The following is an 18,648-nucleotide window of genomic DNA, read 5'->3' as shown; positions in this document are numbered from 1 at the left end:
TCAATCACCGTCTCATTCAAATTTATAACTGTTCAAAGAGTCCCTTGGGTACAGTAAAAGTATGTGTGTGTGTGTAGATACGGCAACACACATGGAAATGGGAAGGCACCCTCTCCGGATCTGCCTCAAAGTGCCCAAACTACTTACTTCCTTTCCGTGTACCGAATCAATTTGGTGATTCAGGCAAATTGCTTTTGAATTATATCACTGAAGCTTTGCACGGCCCTAGAAAGTGTGGAAAATGTGGAGGGAGCTATCCTATGAATGGAATTCCATTGAATTAGATTTAAATGAAATAAAATGAAATTTTGCCCTCACCCAGCTTTAACATCGACTTTCTTTCGAGCACGGCTCCGGCACCCCTCTCCTAATCAAGCATCACTCTCTCGGCTCACAAAAAAAAAAAAATGTGCAGCCCTATCCTAAAATAAAACACACACACACACACACACACACACACACAGATCCTGGGGACAGGATGCCAATGGTCTTTTTTTTATCGTTTTGGAAGAGAAAAAAGGGGTTTTGCAGCACATTCAGCTTTGGCTTCAGGAAAAGCAGCTCTTTTCCACTTCAAGGTCAGCAAGTAAATCCAGCAGGCTTATCTCAGAGTTGTGCTTTTAGTTCTGGTTTCATACACACACAAGCAGACTCCCTGGGAGGACACCTTCCAAGGAGACAACGAGATGAAGCACATCAGCCAGGAAAGTGCTGTAGCCAGGAGCTTGATTAATGGGAGTCACCAAGGTCCCCTGAGACCAGTCATGTTCCAACAGCTTATAAAACTCCTTTTCTAAATACCAACAACCACATACACACACGCACTCTCTCAGTTCTGCTAGATTAGGTCCATCATCCTGATGCCAGTCAGCTGGTGTGTTGTCTATCAGTAAGTTACCCTTAGTTGGCCATCAGGTTCAGCTCTGCCTTGATCCAGCTGAGCCCTCTTTGTGTTTGATGCTGTTTCTCTTTGAATGCTCTGCTCTCTTTGCATTGCTGGCCTCGGAGATAACAGAATAGAACAGAATAGAATAGAGCTGGAAGGGACCTTGGAGGTCTTCTAGTCCAGCTCCCTGCTCAAGCAGGAGAACCTATACCAATGATGGCGAACCTTTTAGAGACCGAGTGCCCAAACTGCAACCCAAAACCTACTTATGTATCATCGGGTGCCGGGTGGGTATGGCCCGTTGGGTGGGCATGGCCCATTGGGTGGGCATGGCCCATCGGGTGGGTGTGGCCCATTGGGTGGGTGTGGCCCATTGGGTGGGCGTGGCTGCAGTAATAATGGCAGACTGGGTGGGACTAAAAAGTTCAATCAGTCAATTCCAACTTTGCGAGATCTTTTTTTTTCCCTGCGAGAAATTGAAATTGATTGATTGATTGAACCTTTTTTTTTTTTTGCACACAGCAGTGGAGGCCTAAAGCAAAAAAGTTTTATAAAACCCAGCTGAAGGCCTAGGACTGGGGCAATGGCGCATGTGCCCACAGAGAGGGCTCTGCGTGCCACCTGTGGCACACGTGCCATAGGTTCACCGCCACGGCCCTATACCATTTCTCACAAGTGGCTGTCCAATTTCTCCTTAAAAACCTCCAGTGATGAAGCACCCACAACTTCTGGAGGCAAGCTGTTCCACTGATTAATTGTTTTCACTATTAGAAAGTTTCTCCTTAATTCCAGGTTGCTTCTCTCCTTGATTAGTTTCCATCCATTGTTTCTTGTCTTGCCTTCTGGTGCCTTGGAGAATAAGTTGACCCCCTCTTCTTTGTGGCAGCCCCTCAAATACTGGAATACTGCTATCATGTCCCCACTAGTCCTTATTTTCTCTGAATTAACCTTACCCAATTCCTGCAACCATTCTTCGTATGTTTTTGTCTCCAGGCCCTTAGTCATCTTAGTTGCTCTTCTCTGCGCTTTTTCCAGTCTCAACGTCTTTTTTTGTAGTGTGGTGACCAAACCTAGATGCAGTATTCCAGGTGTGGCCTTACTAAGGTTTTGATTCTATGCCTCTATTTATGTAATCGAGGATTGTATTGCCATAGCTTTTTTGGCTGCTGCTTCTGGCTCATATTTAAGTGATGATCTACTACTGTAGGACTCCAAGATCCTTCTTAAGGTAAGATAAAAATGAGATAAGGAAACAAGGTAAGATAAAATAAGGAAAGGAAAGGATGAGCCAGCCATTAAGTCATTAAGCCATTAACTTACAGAAAAGATTAGTAGCAGAAAGAAATTCAAAATAAAACCACCTTGATTTTGTTTTGGTGTAAGAGGGGATGGAGATAAACCTGGATTGGCTTTCAAACTTCTCTTGCTTCATATTCTTTGTCCTATAAAGATGCCCTGCTGGGCTGTCTCCCTTGCATGTTTCTTGACCTGGCCTTCCTTGAAGGACTGGCAGAAGCTGGTGGCTGGCTAGATTCTAGACTCTCAAGGGGTGGTGGAGGATCTTCCTGGTTTGGATAAGAATGTCACAGGACAGCACGGTTTATTAGAACCAGATAGCAACTTGGAGTATCCACAGTATCTCTAACGTAGACCTTTTCTCAAGAGCTTTTCCTCCTCCTTTCTGCTCGGAAAACATTAAGGAGAAGATCCCTGCCATAAATATTACTCTCTTGGATAATTCTCTCCAATTCTGTCTTTAAGAGATGTGGAACAGAATAGAATAGAATAGAATAGAATAGAATAGAATAGAATAGAATAGAATAGAATAGAATAGAATAGACAGATAGTAGAGTAGAGTAGAATAAAGTAGAATAGAATATGAAATAGAATAGAATAGACAGATAGTAGAGTAGAGTAGAGTAGAATAAAGTAGAATAGAATATGAAATAGAATAGAATAGAATAGAATAGACAGATAGTAGAGTAGAGTAGAGTAGAATAAAGTAGAATAGAATATGAAATAGAATAGAATAGAATAGAATAGAATAGAATAGAATAGAATAGAATAGAATAGAATAGAATAGAATAGACAGATAGTAGAGTAGAGTAGAGTAGAGTAGAACAGAACAGAACAGAACAGAACAGAACAGAACAGAACAGAATAGAATAGAATAGAAGAGGATTTAGCTGTGATCCATCATGTTCAGGAAATTCAGCCTTTGATTTAGTCTCATCACCTTGAAGCCTGTGAAAGACTTTGATGGGATGTCATCCAGAAATAGAATGGACAGAGTCAGCTTTGAGCAGATGCTCCTGGAGTTGAAGGGGTGAAATGGAGGACTTAAGCATTTGCAAGGATTAAAGCATCCAGTTTGCTCTTTAATTCCTACCTTGAAGAAAACTTCCTCAAATGTAAAAAAGACCCAAAGGCAGTGGTGGGATTCAGCCAGTTCGCACCACTTTGGCAGAACTGGTAGCTAATTTTTTGTTGCCCAGGCCTAGAGTTGGAAGGGACCTTGGAGGTCTTTTAGTCCAGCCCCCTGCTCAGGCAGGAAACCATTTCAGACAAATGGCTGTCCATTCTCCTCTTAAAAACCTCCAGTGTTGGAGCATTCACCACTTCTGGAGACAGGTTGTTCCACTGGCTAATTGTTCTGACTTTCAGGAAATTTCTCCTTAGTTCCAGGTTGCTTCTCTCCTTGATTAGTCTCCATCTGTTGCTTCTTGTCCTGCCTTCAGGGGCTTTGGAGAATAGCTTGACTCCCTCTTGTTTGGGGCAGCCCCTGAGATATTGGAAGGCTTCTATCATGTCACCCTTCGTCCTTCTCTTCATTAAATTAGACATCCCCATTCCTGTAACCGTTCTTTATATGTTTTAGCCTCCAGTTCCCTAATCACCTTGTTTCCTAAAGGCAAGGAATCCAGAAAGCCTTTATTTTTAAGGCCCATTAAGGCCCAGTCCAGATGTTGAGTTATGGGTCAATTTCAAACATCTTGGCTTCCAGCCCCAACCCATTTGCTTGGCTGTCTATATCTCAACCGAAGAACTGGAGGGTTTCAGATCTGGCAAAACAGGTGGCTTCTCTCTGTGTCTGATGCTCTTTGCGGTTTCATACATTTGTCAATATTTGCATTCCTTTTTTTTTTCCGTTTTGCAATCTGTTTGGCCTGCATGCAAAATTATACATCATAAACAGCGATGAAGCTTTCGCCAAGTGGTGCCTTCAAGATATTCTGGACACCCATCCTCCTAGCTAATGGGACCGTCCCCTCTTCTGAATGGGGACAGACGAAGTCTGAAAAGTTCCAGAGGCGGCCTTCGGCTTCTAGGCAGTGTAAAACACATCACGCCGTGCTGAATAACCGTGCTGAATAACGACAGAAAAATACGACTAGGGAACAATCTAGCTGCTGCTACACATCCTGACTGCAGCTAGGCTTGCCTTTGCGCAAAAATGGAAGAGCAAGGAAATTCCCACAGAGGAAGTGTTAATACCTAAAATATTAGCATGTGCGGAAGTGGACAGGCTCACAATGATATTAAAAGACAAATGTGGATCAGTTTATTATGAAACCTGGGATAAATTCTACCGCTGGAGGAATTTGAAGAGGATGGTCGGGATTAAAGATGAACGTTAAGATAGAAATACATGTTATTTTAGAACAAGTATTGTATATAAAACTTAGATGTATATGTAGAGATGAAGAATTGATGGTAAAAAGTGGAATAATCTGATAAGAATGTATACGCTGGAATGTCACGTTAAATCCAATGTTTGTTTCTTTTTAACTGTATTATAAATAAAATTTGTTTAAAAAAAAAGATATTCTGGACACCCATCCTCCTAGCTCAGTGGTTCTCAACCTGTGGGTCGGGACCCCATTTGGGGTCGAATGACCATTTCATGGGGGTCGCCAAACCATGCTGTCCACCATGTTGTTCCCTTTTCCCTAGCTGTCCTACTCCCTCTTTTTGGTGGCCACACCCACTTAGGGGTCACCACAACATGGGGAACTGTATTATGGAGTCACGGCATTAGAAAGGTTGAGAACCACTGTCCTAGCTAATGGGACCGTCCCCTCTTCTGAATGGGGACAGATGAAGTCTGAAAACGTCCAAAGGCAGCCCTTGGCTTCTAGGCAGTGTAAAACACATCATGCCATGCTGAATAACCAGGGCCTGGATCCAGGGCATGTGGCCAGGGCCTCCTTTTGTGTGAACCCCAGGGGATCAGAGGCTTCCTTCACAGATGGCTGAAACACATCAAGCCGTCATTGGAAAGGGAAGCTGGGCGTTTTCTCAGCAGACTTTCAGCTTGAGGGGAGCCCCCCTGGGTGACCACTCATTCACGGGGCACCCATCTGTAGCCGGTGGGTTAATCAAGGGCTTGTCAGACAAGCCTTCCATTCCGCTGGGCAATTAGCCAGGCCTGCTTGATGCTATCCCTCCAATTTGCTTGGTAAACAAACACATGTCCAGCCTCCCCGTCAATTAAATGAGTTCTGAATGAAGTGATCAATTTTCACTTAGGCTGGTTATGAGCGAGCTACCGTTGGCATTTTAACCATCTCTGCTTTTCTTAGGGAAAAATCTATCTATCTATCTATCTATCTATCTATCTATCTATCTATCTATCTATCTATCTATCTACCTATCTACCTACCTACCTACCTACCTACCTACCTACCTATCTACCTATCTATTTATCTATCTATCTATCTATCTATCTATCTATCTATCTATCTATCTATCTATCTATCTATCTATCTATCTATCTATCTATATTATCTACCTCTATCCTCAATATCTATCTACCTATCTATCTATCTATCTATCTATCTATCTATCTATCTATCTACCTACCTACCTACCTACCTACCTACCTACCTACCTACCTATCTATCTATCTACCATTTGTCTGAAATGGTATAGGGTTTCCTGTCTGAGCAGGAACATTCAAGTTCCCTTCCAACTTTTATTATTATTATTATTATTATTATTATTATTATTATTATTATTATTATTATTATCATCATCATCATCATCATCTATATCTATATCTATATATATATCTATATATATATCTATATATATATATATATATATATATATATATATATATATATATATATATATATATATTGTGTTGCATAAAAGTCTTCTAGAGATGTGTGTTTGTTGTATTGTTGGAGTCCCTGGCTATCTGAACATCCCTATTTGACCATTTCAGATGCTATCAAGAGAAGATGGAGCCACCAGGTCCTCGCAGCCGTTGCAACTGACGAAGTGGTACAGTTGTTTCACCTCCTGGTCTTGCTGAGGAGAACCAAGTGGCCTTCATGAGTCAAAGCATCTGGTCCAGGCAAGGTTTACCCCCCTCCTCCAGGTCTGTAATGTCGATTGCAAACCCAGTGATCCCGCCATTGCTGGAGAATAAGAGCCTGGGGGCTGACAATAAATGACAGGTTGGGTTCCAGCTACTTCATGAGCCTGTAAATCCCATCTATTCCTGGTAGGTAAAATTGAGGACCTCTAACAGCAGACAGTTGCATAAATAGGTTGTGCTTATTTGTAAATGCAAATGGTGTTCTTAATGGGCCTGGGCTGTGATTTGTCATTTCAAAGACAGTCAAAAATACTTGTAAACTCTGCTCACCATTATTGGGGCAAAGGGATTGAGAAGAGGGTTAAAAGGAAAAAGGTTGTGTAGGAACACCAGCTCCGCAACTGCGTAAACTCCGTTTACTGAACCCCAAGTGTGAGGAATCTTTCTCGCCATTTTAAAGCCAAAAGGAATGAAGCCACAGAAGTCTTTCTCCTGAGGTCTGAGAACCAGCAGAGGACCCATTTCTTTCAAAGGCATCCACAGGGCGAGTGTGGCAGAGAAGTCGAGATGGGGCACAATTACGCAATGAAAGCCTGGCTCCTTCTGTCAGATCCTTTGCCATGCATAAAACTGGACAGATCACGTAGCGGCCACCATTTTGTTACTTTTGACTGCCCCCGGAGAGGGTCCGCTTGCTGTTTTTGCCCAACAAAACATAGAATCATGGAGTAAAGACTGACCTCAGAGGCCATCTAGATGAACCCTTGCTGAGTCCCTGGAATGTCTGCAGCAGAAGATCACATGTCAGGGGGCTTGTCAGCCTCTGCTCGTCGCTCTGTATTCTGGTTCTCCTCTGTGGTTTCCCTCCCTCCTCTTTCTGACTTTCACTTGTAGCATTCATACCTTGCTATGAAAGAAAGAGGAAGGAGTTCATTGAAGCTCTAAAAACTTGAAAATGGCCATCTTTGTGGCTAATAATAATAATAATAATAATAATAATAATAACAACAACAACAACAACAACAACAACAACATAGGCGCGTTGGGTGCAATGCCAAAACAACTGGGGCACCACTTGAACACCATCAACGGCATTGACAAATTCTCCATTAGTCAATTGCAAAAGGTGGCCTTACTAGGAACTGCTTCCATCCTGCGACGATATCTGAAATATCATCAAATATCCACATCTGCCTATCCCAGGTCCTTGATAAGGACTCGATAGGTAGAGTCAAATCCAATCTGAACATCTGGCTAACTGTGCAATGACTACTACTACTACTACTACTACTACTACTACTACTAATAATAATAATAATAATAATAATAATAATAATAAAGTTGGAAGGGACCTTGGAGGTCATCTAGTCCAACCCCCTACTCAGGCAGGGAACCCTATACCATTTCAGACAATGGCTGTCCAGTCTCTTCTTAAAAACTTCCAGTGTTGAAGCATTCACAACTTCTGGAGGCAAGTTATTCCACTGATTAATTGTTCTCATTGTCAGGAACTTTCTCCTTAGTTCTAGGTTGCTTCTCTCTTTGGTTAGTCTCCATCCGTTGCTTCTTGTCCTGCCTTCAGGCGCCATGGAGAATAGCTTGACTCCCTCTTCTTTGGGGCAGCCCCTGAGATATTGGAAGACTGCTATCATGTCCCCCCTTGTCCTTCTCTTCATTAAACTAGACATACCCAATTCCAGCAACTGTTCCTTATACGTTTTAGCCTCCAGTCCCCTGATCATCTTTGTTGCTCTTCTCTGTACTCTTTCTAGAGTCTTTTTAGAGGCATGAGGTTCGAAAGAGTTACCTTGTAGGAATCAGCCCTGATTTGAGTTAATGATCTGAAAAGGACACGATTCAGTGTGCACTTTGGAAATCAACGAGAAAGCAGTTTGATTTCAACCTTCTTGGAGGTTTCATGGGGGGGGGGGGAAATCCCAATTTGCCCATAGGCTATAATGGGAACAGATCAAAATGCCTGCTGCATCTGCTTCATTTGGGGGTGGGGGCTGTAGGATGGGATGGAAATTAGAGGGACGAGAAACTCTTTGGAGGACGTTAGCCCTGCCAAGTCTTAATAAGATAGCTGCAAGGCTTTTATTGCAGCAAACATTTGAAGCATTCCCCTTGCACCTCTTTTAAGGCAAAAAATGCCAGGCAGGCACAACAGATCGCACGGCAGCGTCCAAATTACACAACGAAGAGCCTCGGTTGTGCTGTCTCAGTGTGGCAAGTGGCCTCGCCCGACTTAGAAAATAAGATTTTGCAGGACAAAGTTAAAAGTTCTTCTCCCGCTGCCAAGAGGTTAATGAGCCAATCTGGAAAGTCAGAGACCCCACCCCACCATTCAGCCCTCTTTGCTGTGTTCTTCCAACACAAACTATGGGGATTACATAGAGTCTTTGACTTATAACCATTTGTTTAGTGACTGTCTGAAGTTACAACAGCGCTGAAAAAAAAAGGGACATGATTGGTCTTCCCACTTACGATTGTCACAGTGCAACACAGTCGTGTGGTAGAAATTTGGGCACTGGACAACTGGCATGTGTTTGCGATGGCTGCAGCATCCCAGGGTCACGTGATGGCCATTTGCAACAAGAGGAGTCAATGGGGAGAAGCCAAATTTAGAATTAGAATAGAATAGAATAGAATAGAATAGAATGGAATGGAATGGGATGGGATGGGATGGGATGGGACGGGACGGGACGGGACGGGATGGGACAGGACGGGACGGGACGGGACGGGACGGGACGGGACGGGACGGAACAGAATAGAATAGAATAAAGCTGGAAGGGACCTTAGAAGTCTTCTAGTCCAGCCCCCCACTTAAACAGGAGAACCTATACCATCTCAGACAAGTGACTGTCCAGTCTCTTCTTAAAAATCTCCAATGATGAGCGCTCACGATTTCTGGAGGCAAAGCTGTTCCACTGGTTGATTGTCCTCAGTGTTGGGAACATAATTAGTGATAGAAGGGAGGGGGTTTTCTGGGGAGGAGAAAGAGGAGGAGGAGGAGGACAAGGAAGAGGAAGAGGAAGAGGAGGAGGAGGAGGAGGAAGAAGAAGAAGAGCAAGAATAGGACTGTGGGATCCTTGGTGCTCTCTGAACTTGATTATTTTCTTGCAGATGTTTCATGACTCAATTAGGGAACATAATTAGTGATAGAAGGGGAGGAGGAAGTACATGTGTGTACACGAAGTATGTTCCATCTAAGGGGGAGGGGTGTTGTGTCCGGGACTTGGGAGGTTGCATTGGTCCCGGGCATTCCAAAAGCTGCCCAGGACCAGACAGAGCGGCGCCGGCCTTGTGCTCATGCGCAAGGTGCGAAAACGCTCTTTTCCTATTGGTTGTCACTGTCCGGGTTTCTGGCCATATAAAAAGGCCTGCGAGCCTTTTGCTTTCACTTGGTTGTTGTAGAAGGAGAATAAAGTGTTTGTTCAGCATCGCCATGTGTCTTCATCATTCACACGCGAACGAAGTATAGAAGAAGAAGAAGAAGAAGAAGAAGAAGAAGAAGAAGAAGAAGAAGAAGAAGAAGAAGAAGAAGAAGAAGAAGAAGAAGAAGAAGAAGGAGGAGGAGGAGGAGGAGGAGGAGGAGGAGGAGGAGGAAGAGGAAGAAGAAGAAGAAGAAGAAGAAGAAGAAGAAGAAGAAGAAGAAGAAGAAGAAGAAGAAGAAGAAGAAGAAGAAGAAGAAGAAGAAGAAGAACAGAGTTGGAAGGGACCTTGGAGGTCATCTAGTCCAACCCCCTGCTCAGGCAGGAAACCCTATACCATTTCAGACAAATGGCTGTCCAGTCTCTACTTACAAACCTCCAGTGTTGGAGCATTCACCACTTCTGGAGACAAGTTGTTCCGACGATGAAGTGTTCTAGCTGTCAGGCAATTTCTCTTTAGTTCTGGGTTGCTTCTCTCTTTGAGAATCTCTTCCTAAAGAGATCCTCCATCTTGACTGTTCTGACCACATCCTGCAGACACCATTGCCCAGGTCATGCTTGGGGTTGGAAACTACCCAATGGCCTTCCTGGATGCGCTGGGACTGTAATTCCCCAAACAACGCAACTGCAGGATGTTAAATTGAAAGACCGCCTGTTTTGTCCAAATGCGCACACTTGTATTTTGGGTTTGGCTTTTCACCTTCCTGCCAACTCTTATACTGGAAAGTTTTCTTTGTCCCAAGAGGATGTGGTGCAAAGCTACAGTGACACCTGCTAGAGAATCGACAGAGACTAATTTCCATGGTTCACAGCTTGTGAAGAGTGAGATTTTAACACCATTAGCAGAAACATCTTAGCACCACATGTTCCGTGGCTGTGTATTGCCTGGGAGATCTAACACTTTCACTGCTAAGGCACTTTAAAATTAGCGATGGTGTGAACCTCTTGGCACTTGGGGGGGGGGAAAGCTCGGTGCAATCTCCCCCTTCCTTAAAATGCATTCACTGCTGAGTGGGCAACCTGCACCCCAAGGTTATATGCATCCCCCCCCAACCTCCTTTGTGCACCCCAAGAACATCTCTGATCATGATTCCTGGAAATGGGTACTCCAGCCTGAGGTGGGCGCTAGTACAAAATGATAGCGCAAATCCTAAAATAACCACATCACAGTTCCAAAATAAAGCCATCAGCTTTATGTAGCTCTAGCCATGTTCATAATACTACCCCCTCCCCTCCAAAAATATCAAGCACGGCCATTTGCCCTCCGTTTTGATTTGGTGCCCTCCCCCCTTCACTGGATCAGCAGTTTAAACAGCAAATAGGCCTTTTCTCTTTCCTCTGTGCTCCAAACCACACTTTCTTTCTGTCCCACATATTACAGGGGTTCGAGACTATATCCCCTTATCATCACTGTAAGAAGTCAGCAGCCCCCCCCCTCCCCAGAAAATGAAATATTTTGGGGAATATTAAAAAAAACAAATGGCAGGATTGTCAGGGCCTACTTCAAAACCTCATCCTAACAATAAGCCGCTTGAGAAAGCCAAGGGAAATCATCAAAACAATTAAAAAATGAAAGTTAGAATATTTCAGACATGTGATGCGACACCCAGAAAAATACGGCATGCTCCATTTAATCCTCCAAGGAAAGATGGAAGGCAAACGAGGTCCAGGCAGAAGAAGAACATAAAGGTTTGGACAAAACTCAGCAGCACTTTTTTGTGTGGCTGCTAATAAAAACAGGATCAAGAAGAAGGAAGAAGGAAGAAGGAGGAGGAGGAGGAGGAGGAAAAGAAGAAGAAGAAGAAGAAGAAGAAGAAGAAGAAGAAGAAGAAGAAGAAGAAGAAGAAGAAGAAGAAGAAGAAGAAGAAGAAGAGAAGAAGAAGAAGAAGAAGAAGAAGAAGAAGAAGAAGAAGAAGAAGAAGAAGAAGAAGAAGAGAAGGAAGAGGAAGAGGAAGAGGAGAGGAAGAGGAGGAGGAAGGAGGAGGAGGAGAAGAGAAGAAGAAGAAGAAGAAGAAGAGGAAGAGGAAGAGGAAGAGAGGAGGAGGAGGAGAGAGAGAGGAGGAGGAGGAGGAGGAGGAGGAGGAGGAGGAGAGAAAGAAGAAGGAAGAAGAAGGAAGAAGAAGAAGAAAGAAGGAAAAATGAAAAAGAAAGAAGAAGAAGGAAGAAGGAGGAGGAGAAGAAGAAGAAGAAGAAGAAGAAGAAGAAGAAGAAGAAGAAGAAGAAGAAGAAGAAGAAGAAGAAGAAGAAGAAGAAGAAGAAGAAGAAATTATTTTTCTTCCAGTATCACATAGTTCCTTATTTGGGGCAGAATTGCCCTCTGCCCCAAGCCTTGATTGCTCTGCCAAGACCCAGGAGGGAAGAGATGGAGCAGATGTCTATAGAGAATTCCAAGCATGGGGCAAACATCATGTCCCTCTACTCATCTTTGCACTAGCTGTCTATAATCTGGTGCCATCCTGATTCATAGGATTACAACCTCCATCATGCCCAACTACCATGGGTGTTTCCAAACTGGAACCACTCTGGCTTCTGAGCTGCTGCTCCTCAGAAAGAAAAGCCAGACTGTCCTTGTTGCTGCTTCTCAATCTTTCAGAAGCAATCCCATCACCCTATCCTGCTCAACCCCTTGAATGATCCATGAGAGGTGGCTGATTTATTTAGCAGCAATCAGGGCCAAATTATGCTTATTTCTGGGATGATTTCATATGCCCACTGAAAACGACAATGATGCACTGCTGTACCAAGCCAGGAAGGGTGGAAAATGGTTTAAGCCAGGGCTCTTCAAGCTTGGCCCTTTTATGACTTGTGGACTTCAACTCCCAGAATTCCTCAGCCAGGAATAGCTGTCTGAACTCCTGTTGGCTTTGATTCAGAGGAAGTGTGTTTGATTAAGAAAGCCAGTAAGATGTTACCTCCAGAACCATGTCTCCTTTGCCTTGGGGTGGCAGGATGATAGCTCAGTTCTCCTACTGAAGATTAACCACTGAAGGTTAAAGAAAGGGTGGTGCTCAGCCATGTATGTGATGGACACATTATAAGGTTCAGTTTCAATCAATCAGAATAGAGCTGGAAGGAACCTTGGAGGTCTTCTGGTGGAAGCCCCTGTTCAAGCAGGAGACCCTATACCAATTCAGACAAGTGGCTGTCCAGTTTCTTCTTAACAACCTTCAGTGATGGAGCACCCACAACTTCTGAAGGTAAGTTGTTCCACTGGTTAATTGTCCTCACTATTAGGAAGTTTCTCCTTAATTCCAGTTGCTTCTCTCCTTAATTAGTTTCCATCCATTGTTTCTTGTCCTACCTTCTGCTGCCTTGGAGAATAGGTTGACCTCCTCTTCTTTGTGGCAGCCCCGGAGATACTGGAACACTGCTGTCATGTCACCCCTGTTTCTTCTTTTCTCTAAACTAGCCAAACCCAAGTTCTGCAGCCGTTCTTCATAAGTTTTTGTCTCCAGGCCCTTAATCATCCTAGTTGCTTTTCTCTGCACTTTTTCCAAAGTCTCAACATCTTTTTTGTAATGTGGTGACCAAAGCCAGATGCAGTATTCCAGGTGTGTCCTTACTAATCCTTTATAAAGTGGTACAGCTACTTCATGTGATTTTGATTCTATGCCTCTGTTTTGAGGAACCAATTTCTTGGTTCATCCACTGTGGAGTTTGATAGTTTCCTCCAGAAATTCAAGCTAATGGCCTCCAAATTAATCTATGCAAGACTGGAAAGAAAACAGGAGACTTGCCTATGACATTGGCTGCAAGGCTATTATATGCACAAAGATGGAAAGAGGACCGACCATAAACCCACAAGGGAAGAATGGATTTTGAAACTAATGGGAGTCAGCTGAGATGGCAAAACTGACTGCTTTGATTAGAGACAATAATTTGACTACATTTCTGGAAGTTTGGAGACCATTGTTAGATCTCCTGCAGGGAAAAGAGAAAAATGAATCTTGGGATTTTGAGGATTAGAGACGATTTGATGGTTAAATACACGCTTATGGGTTATTTATAGTTAATAGCTTATTGTGTGTTAAATTAAAGTTAAACTAAGAAATGTGTGAGCATTGTTTTCTTTGAATGTTGATTATTACCATTTCAAAGGTTTTTAAGTATGGATATTATTCATTTAAACTTAGAGAAAGATGGCAGTGTCTTTGTGCTGGAAAAAGTCAGATGTCACCTTTCTATTTGTTTATTTTATGTATTTTTGGTCACTTTTTAACTTTAGCCTAGTTAGTTTGTATGTATATGTATAACTACACACACACACACACACACACATTAATTTATGAAATAATTATGAAGCCCCTAACAGCAAAGTCATATCGAGCTGCTTTAATTAGATTTAATGTCAAGACCTATCATGGTTTCTCTTATCCTCTTCTATATATTATTATATAGAAGAGCCATGGTGGTGTAGTGGTTAGAATGCAGTACTGCAGGCTACTTCTGCTGACTGCCGGCTGCCAGGAGTTCGATTCTGACTCAAGGCTGACTCTGCCTTCCATCCTTCTGAGGTCGGTAAAATGAGGACCCAGATAGTTGGGGGCAACAGGCTGACTCTGTAAACCACTTAGAGAGGACTGTAACACACTGTGAAGTGGTATATAAATATAAAGACCATTGCTCTTCCTTTTCTCCTCCCTCCCTCCCTCCCTCCCTTCCTTCCTTCTTTCCTTCCATCCATCCATCCATCCATCCATAGTGCACAGTGGTTAGAATGCAGTATTGCAGGCCAATTCTGCCCACTGCCAGCCGTTCGATGCTGACCGGCTCAGGGTTGACTTAGCCTTCCATCCTTCCGAGGTCGGTAAAATGAGGACCCAGATTGTTGGGGGCAACAGGCTGACTCTGTAAACTGCTTAGAGAGGGCTGTAAAGCAGTATATAAGTCTAAGTGCTATTGTTCTTCCTTTTCCCCTTCCTTCCTTCCTTCCTTCCTTCCTTCCTTCCTTCTTTGCTTCCATCCATCCACCCACCCATCCACACATGGTACATAATGGTTAGAATGCAGCATTGAAGGCAGACTCTGCCCACTGCCAGGAGTTCAAGCCTGACCAGCTCAAGGTGGACTCAGCTTTTTATCCTTCTAAGGTTGATAAAATGAGGACCCAGATTGTTGGGGGACATAGGCTGACTCTGTAAACTGCTCAGAGAGAGCTATAAAGTGCTGTGTAAATCTAAATGTTATTGCTATTGGTATTATAATAATCTATATAATACTACAGTCATGGCAGGAGTGCCAAAGCACTTCTGGGTTGAAAGGATTAGCCAGTTGACACCGGGGGGGGGGGGTTACTGGGTTTTAAATTTGGATTTTATTTCTATAAGCTGCTCAGACTCACTGAGAGTGAGTTGGGTGGATAGATAGAAAGATAGATAGATAGATAGATAGATAGATAGATAGATAGATAGATAGATAGATAGATAGATAGATAGATATTGAGAATAGAGATAGATAGATAGATAGATAGATAGATAGATAGATAGATAGATAGATAGATAGATAGATCGATCAGTGGTTCTCAACCTGTGGGTCGGGACCCCATTTGGGGTCGAACGACCATTTCACGGGGTCCCCAAACAACGCAGTCCGCCATTTTTTTCTCCTTTTCCTTAGCTGTGCTGCTCCCTTTTATTCTATTGGCTTTTGAAAGCCAATAGAATAGACTCTCTTGAATAGAGTCTAATTCTATTGGCTTTCAAAAGCCAATAGGAATTGTCCAGGCTGTCTCTGCCCTGCTGAGCCCGCCAAAAGTCCCATTCTGCAAACGGTGCTGCACCAGTTGAGTAGTCCTTGACTTACGACCGGTTGAGTAGTCCTCGACTTACGACCGGTTGGGGGTCGCGGCATTAAAAAGGTTGAGAACCACTGAGATAGATAGATAGATACTGAGGATAGAGATAGATAATAGAGATAGATAGATAGATAGACAGACAGACAGACAGACAGACAGACAATAGATGAGATAGAGATAATTAGTGAATTAAGACAGGGTCTCTATGTGTTCCCTGAAAATGTTTTCCCAAGTGCTGAAACTGAAAGATCCACTTTTCTTTTTCCAGATAAGCCATCATTGAATCATCCTTTTTTATTTTAGGAAGAAGCAGTTCACCAATCCTTTCTTTTGGGGCCCGGCCCACCAAACAAATTGCCTGCCCTGCCCTGAAATAATGTGGGAGCCTAGCACAACACAAAAGGCAAATAAATAAATACCAGATCAAATCAAATCAAAGTTCCTGACTTTCTGCTTCAGACATAAAGAAACTGACATTTTCATGGTTAGACAAGCCTCTTGATTAGAGAGGATGTTGTACAATTAAATGCATGGCCTCTTTTGCTCTGAAATGCGTTCTCCACTTTGGATCAAAGGACTATGAATAAGGATTCCCAAGTGTAGAAAACAGGACTATTTGCAGAAATATTCTTCCGCTTGTACGTTGTTGTGTTTTTTTTTTCACATGATATCTAAAGGAAGCGAGTTCTTTTGTTCACGGCTGGGCAGGTGAATGTTTTCATTAATTGTGCCTCTGGGATCACCCTGCTTTGTGCTAGTGCCATGCCCTCAAGAAAAGGTGAAACTCACTTTAGCTACCTCATATAAGGAAAACCTTTACAAGATGTTCTATAGATGGCATTTCCCACCCGTAAGGCTAGCCAAAATGGGTTCAAACATCTTACTCCTATGCTGGAAATGTAAAACAGCAATAGGTTCATACTACCATATGTGGTGGGAATGCCCAAAGACTTGTGAGTATTGGAACAGGACACAAAACTGGTTGAGGGAGATATTAACACTGGACTTAGAATTATAACCTGAACTCTCCTCGTTGGGAATAACGACAGAAAAATACGACAAGGGAACAATCTACCTGCTGCTACACATCCTGACTGCAGCTAGGCTTGCCTTTGCGCAAAAATGGAAGAGCAAGGAAATTCCCACAGAGGAAGAGTTAATACCTAAAATATTAGCATGTGCGGAAATGGACAGGCTCACAAGGATATTAAAAGACAAATGTGGATCAGTTTATTATGAAACCTGGGATAAATTCTACCGCTGGAGGAATTCGAAGAGGACGGCCGGGATTAAAGATGAATGTTAAGATAGAAAGATACGTTATTTTAGAACAAGTATTGTATATAAAACTTAGATGTATATGTAGAGATGAAGAATTGATTGTAAAAAGTGGAATAATCTGATAAGGATGTATGTACTGGAATGTCACGTTAGACCCAATGTTTGTTTCTTTTTAACTGTATTATAAATAAAATTTGAAAAACAAAAAGAAAAGGTGAGTTTGGGCTCGGATGATGCCATTCATCTTGACCTCCTTGATTCTCCCCTCTTCTCTGAACATCCTCCTCCCCATTTCCACACTCTTTTTGAAGATCCGAGGAGACACTTCAGACTGTGTAATTAATCACATTCTCTGCAAAGCAAGTGAGAAAACCCAGGCACCTTTTCCAGAAACACTTGCTTTCTCTGTGTGTGTTTAATCACGTTATCATTAGCAGTCCCGTGAGCTTAAAAGGGTTGAGAAAAATATGTTGCTTTGGCTGCCCTAATTCTTTGAATCCTGTTTTTTAAGCAACAGGTGTTGTACTATTTGGCTCATGCTCCAAAATGTGTCTAGATACATCTTTGGATAAAACACCTTCTCCCTCTTCAAAGAGTCTTCTTGCGGCCATTTTCTGACACCGTTCGGGGGTGAGAAATGTAAGGTTGTGCATTTAAGTAGGAAGATCCTGATGACCAAGTACAAGGTAGCAGTAGTACTCTCTAGCATCCTGCTAGCAGCTAGACCAAGATTAAACATGAGTCAACGATGTGATGCAGCTGCCAAGAAAGCCAATACGGTTTTGGGCTGCATCAAGAAAAGCTGTGATGGCGCAGTGCTTAGAATGCAGGATCGCAAGCTAATTCTGCAAGTCTAAGTACTGTTGCTACTGCTCTTCCTTTTCTCCTTCCTTCCTTCCTTCCTTCCTTCCTTCCTTCCTTCCTTCCTTCCTTCCTTCCTGCCTGCCTGCCTGCCTGCCTGCCTGCCTGCCTGCACAATGATTTAGAATATAGCATTGCAGGCTAATTCAGCCAACTGTTAGCAGTTCAATCCTGACCAGCTCAAGGTTGACTCAGCCTTCCGTCCTTCCGAAGTCAGTAAATGAGGACCTGGATTGTTTGTGGGCAAGATTCGGACTTTGTAAACCGCTTAGAGAGGGCTGTAAAGTACTATGAAGTGGTATATTGCCCTTCCTTCCTTCCTTCCTTCCTTCCTTCCTTCCTTCCTTCCTTCCTTCCTTCCTTCCTTCCTTCCTTCTTTCCTTCCTTCCCTAGCAGTTAGAATGCAGTATTTGCAGGCTAACTCTGCCAGCTGCCAGCAGTTCGATTCTCACTGGCTCAAGGTTGACTCAGCCTTCCATCCTTCTGAGGTCGGTAAAATGAGGACCCAGATTGTTGGGGACAAATAGGCTGACTCTGTAAACTGCTTAGAGAGGGCTGTAAAGCCCTGTGAAGAGGTATATAAGTCTGTGCTATTGCTACTGCTATCAAACAGAGGTATATTGTCAAGACTGCAGGAAGTGATAGTTCCACTCTATCCCAGATGACCCCTGGAATACCAAGACTATTTCTGGTCACCACGATACAAAAAAGGTGCTGAAGTACCAGAAAGAGTGCGGAGAAGAGCAACAAAGAGGGTTGAGAGAGTTGTAGGCTATATGCTCTAGCAAGTGCTTAAAGGAACTGGGTATGTTCGGCCCAAAGAAGAGAAGACTCAGGAGAGACATGATAGCAGCCTTGTGACACTTGAAGGGATGTCACAGAGACGAGGGGGTGACTTTACTTTCCTGAGCACCCAAGGGTAAAATAGGAAGCAATGGGTGGAAATCAGAGGAAGATCCAAATTCAAAATAAGTGTGGGAAGTCAGCCCCCCAGAGAAGAAAATATTAAAAGGGCAGAAAAATATATTTCCTCAAAGGATCTTAAAAACGCAGGAAAGCATGTCCA

Source organism: Crotalus tigris, unplaced genomic scaffold, assembly GCF_016545835.1.
Source record: "Crotalus tigris isolate CLP2741 ecotype Arizona unplaced genomic scaffold, ASM1654583v1 scf7180000018891.247784533:1973344, whole genome shotgun sequence".
NCBI lineage: Eukaryota > Metazoa > Chordata > Lepidosauria > Squamata > Viperidae > Crotalus > Crotalus tigris.
The sequence above is the reverse complement of the archived record's forward strand: the minus strand, read 5'-3'. Positions refer to the sequence as shown.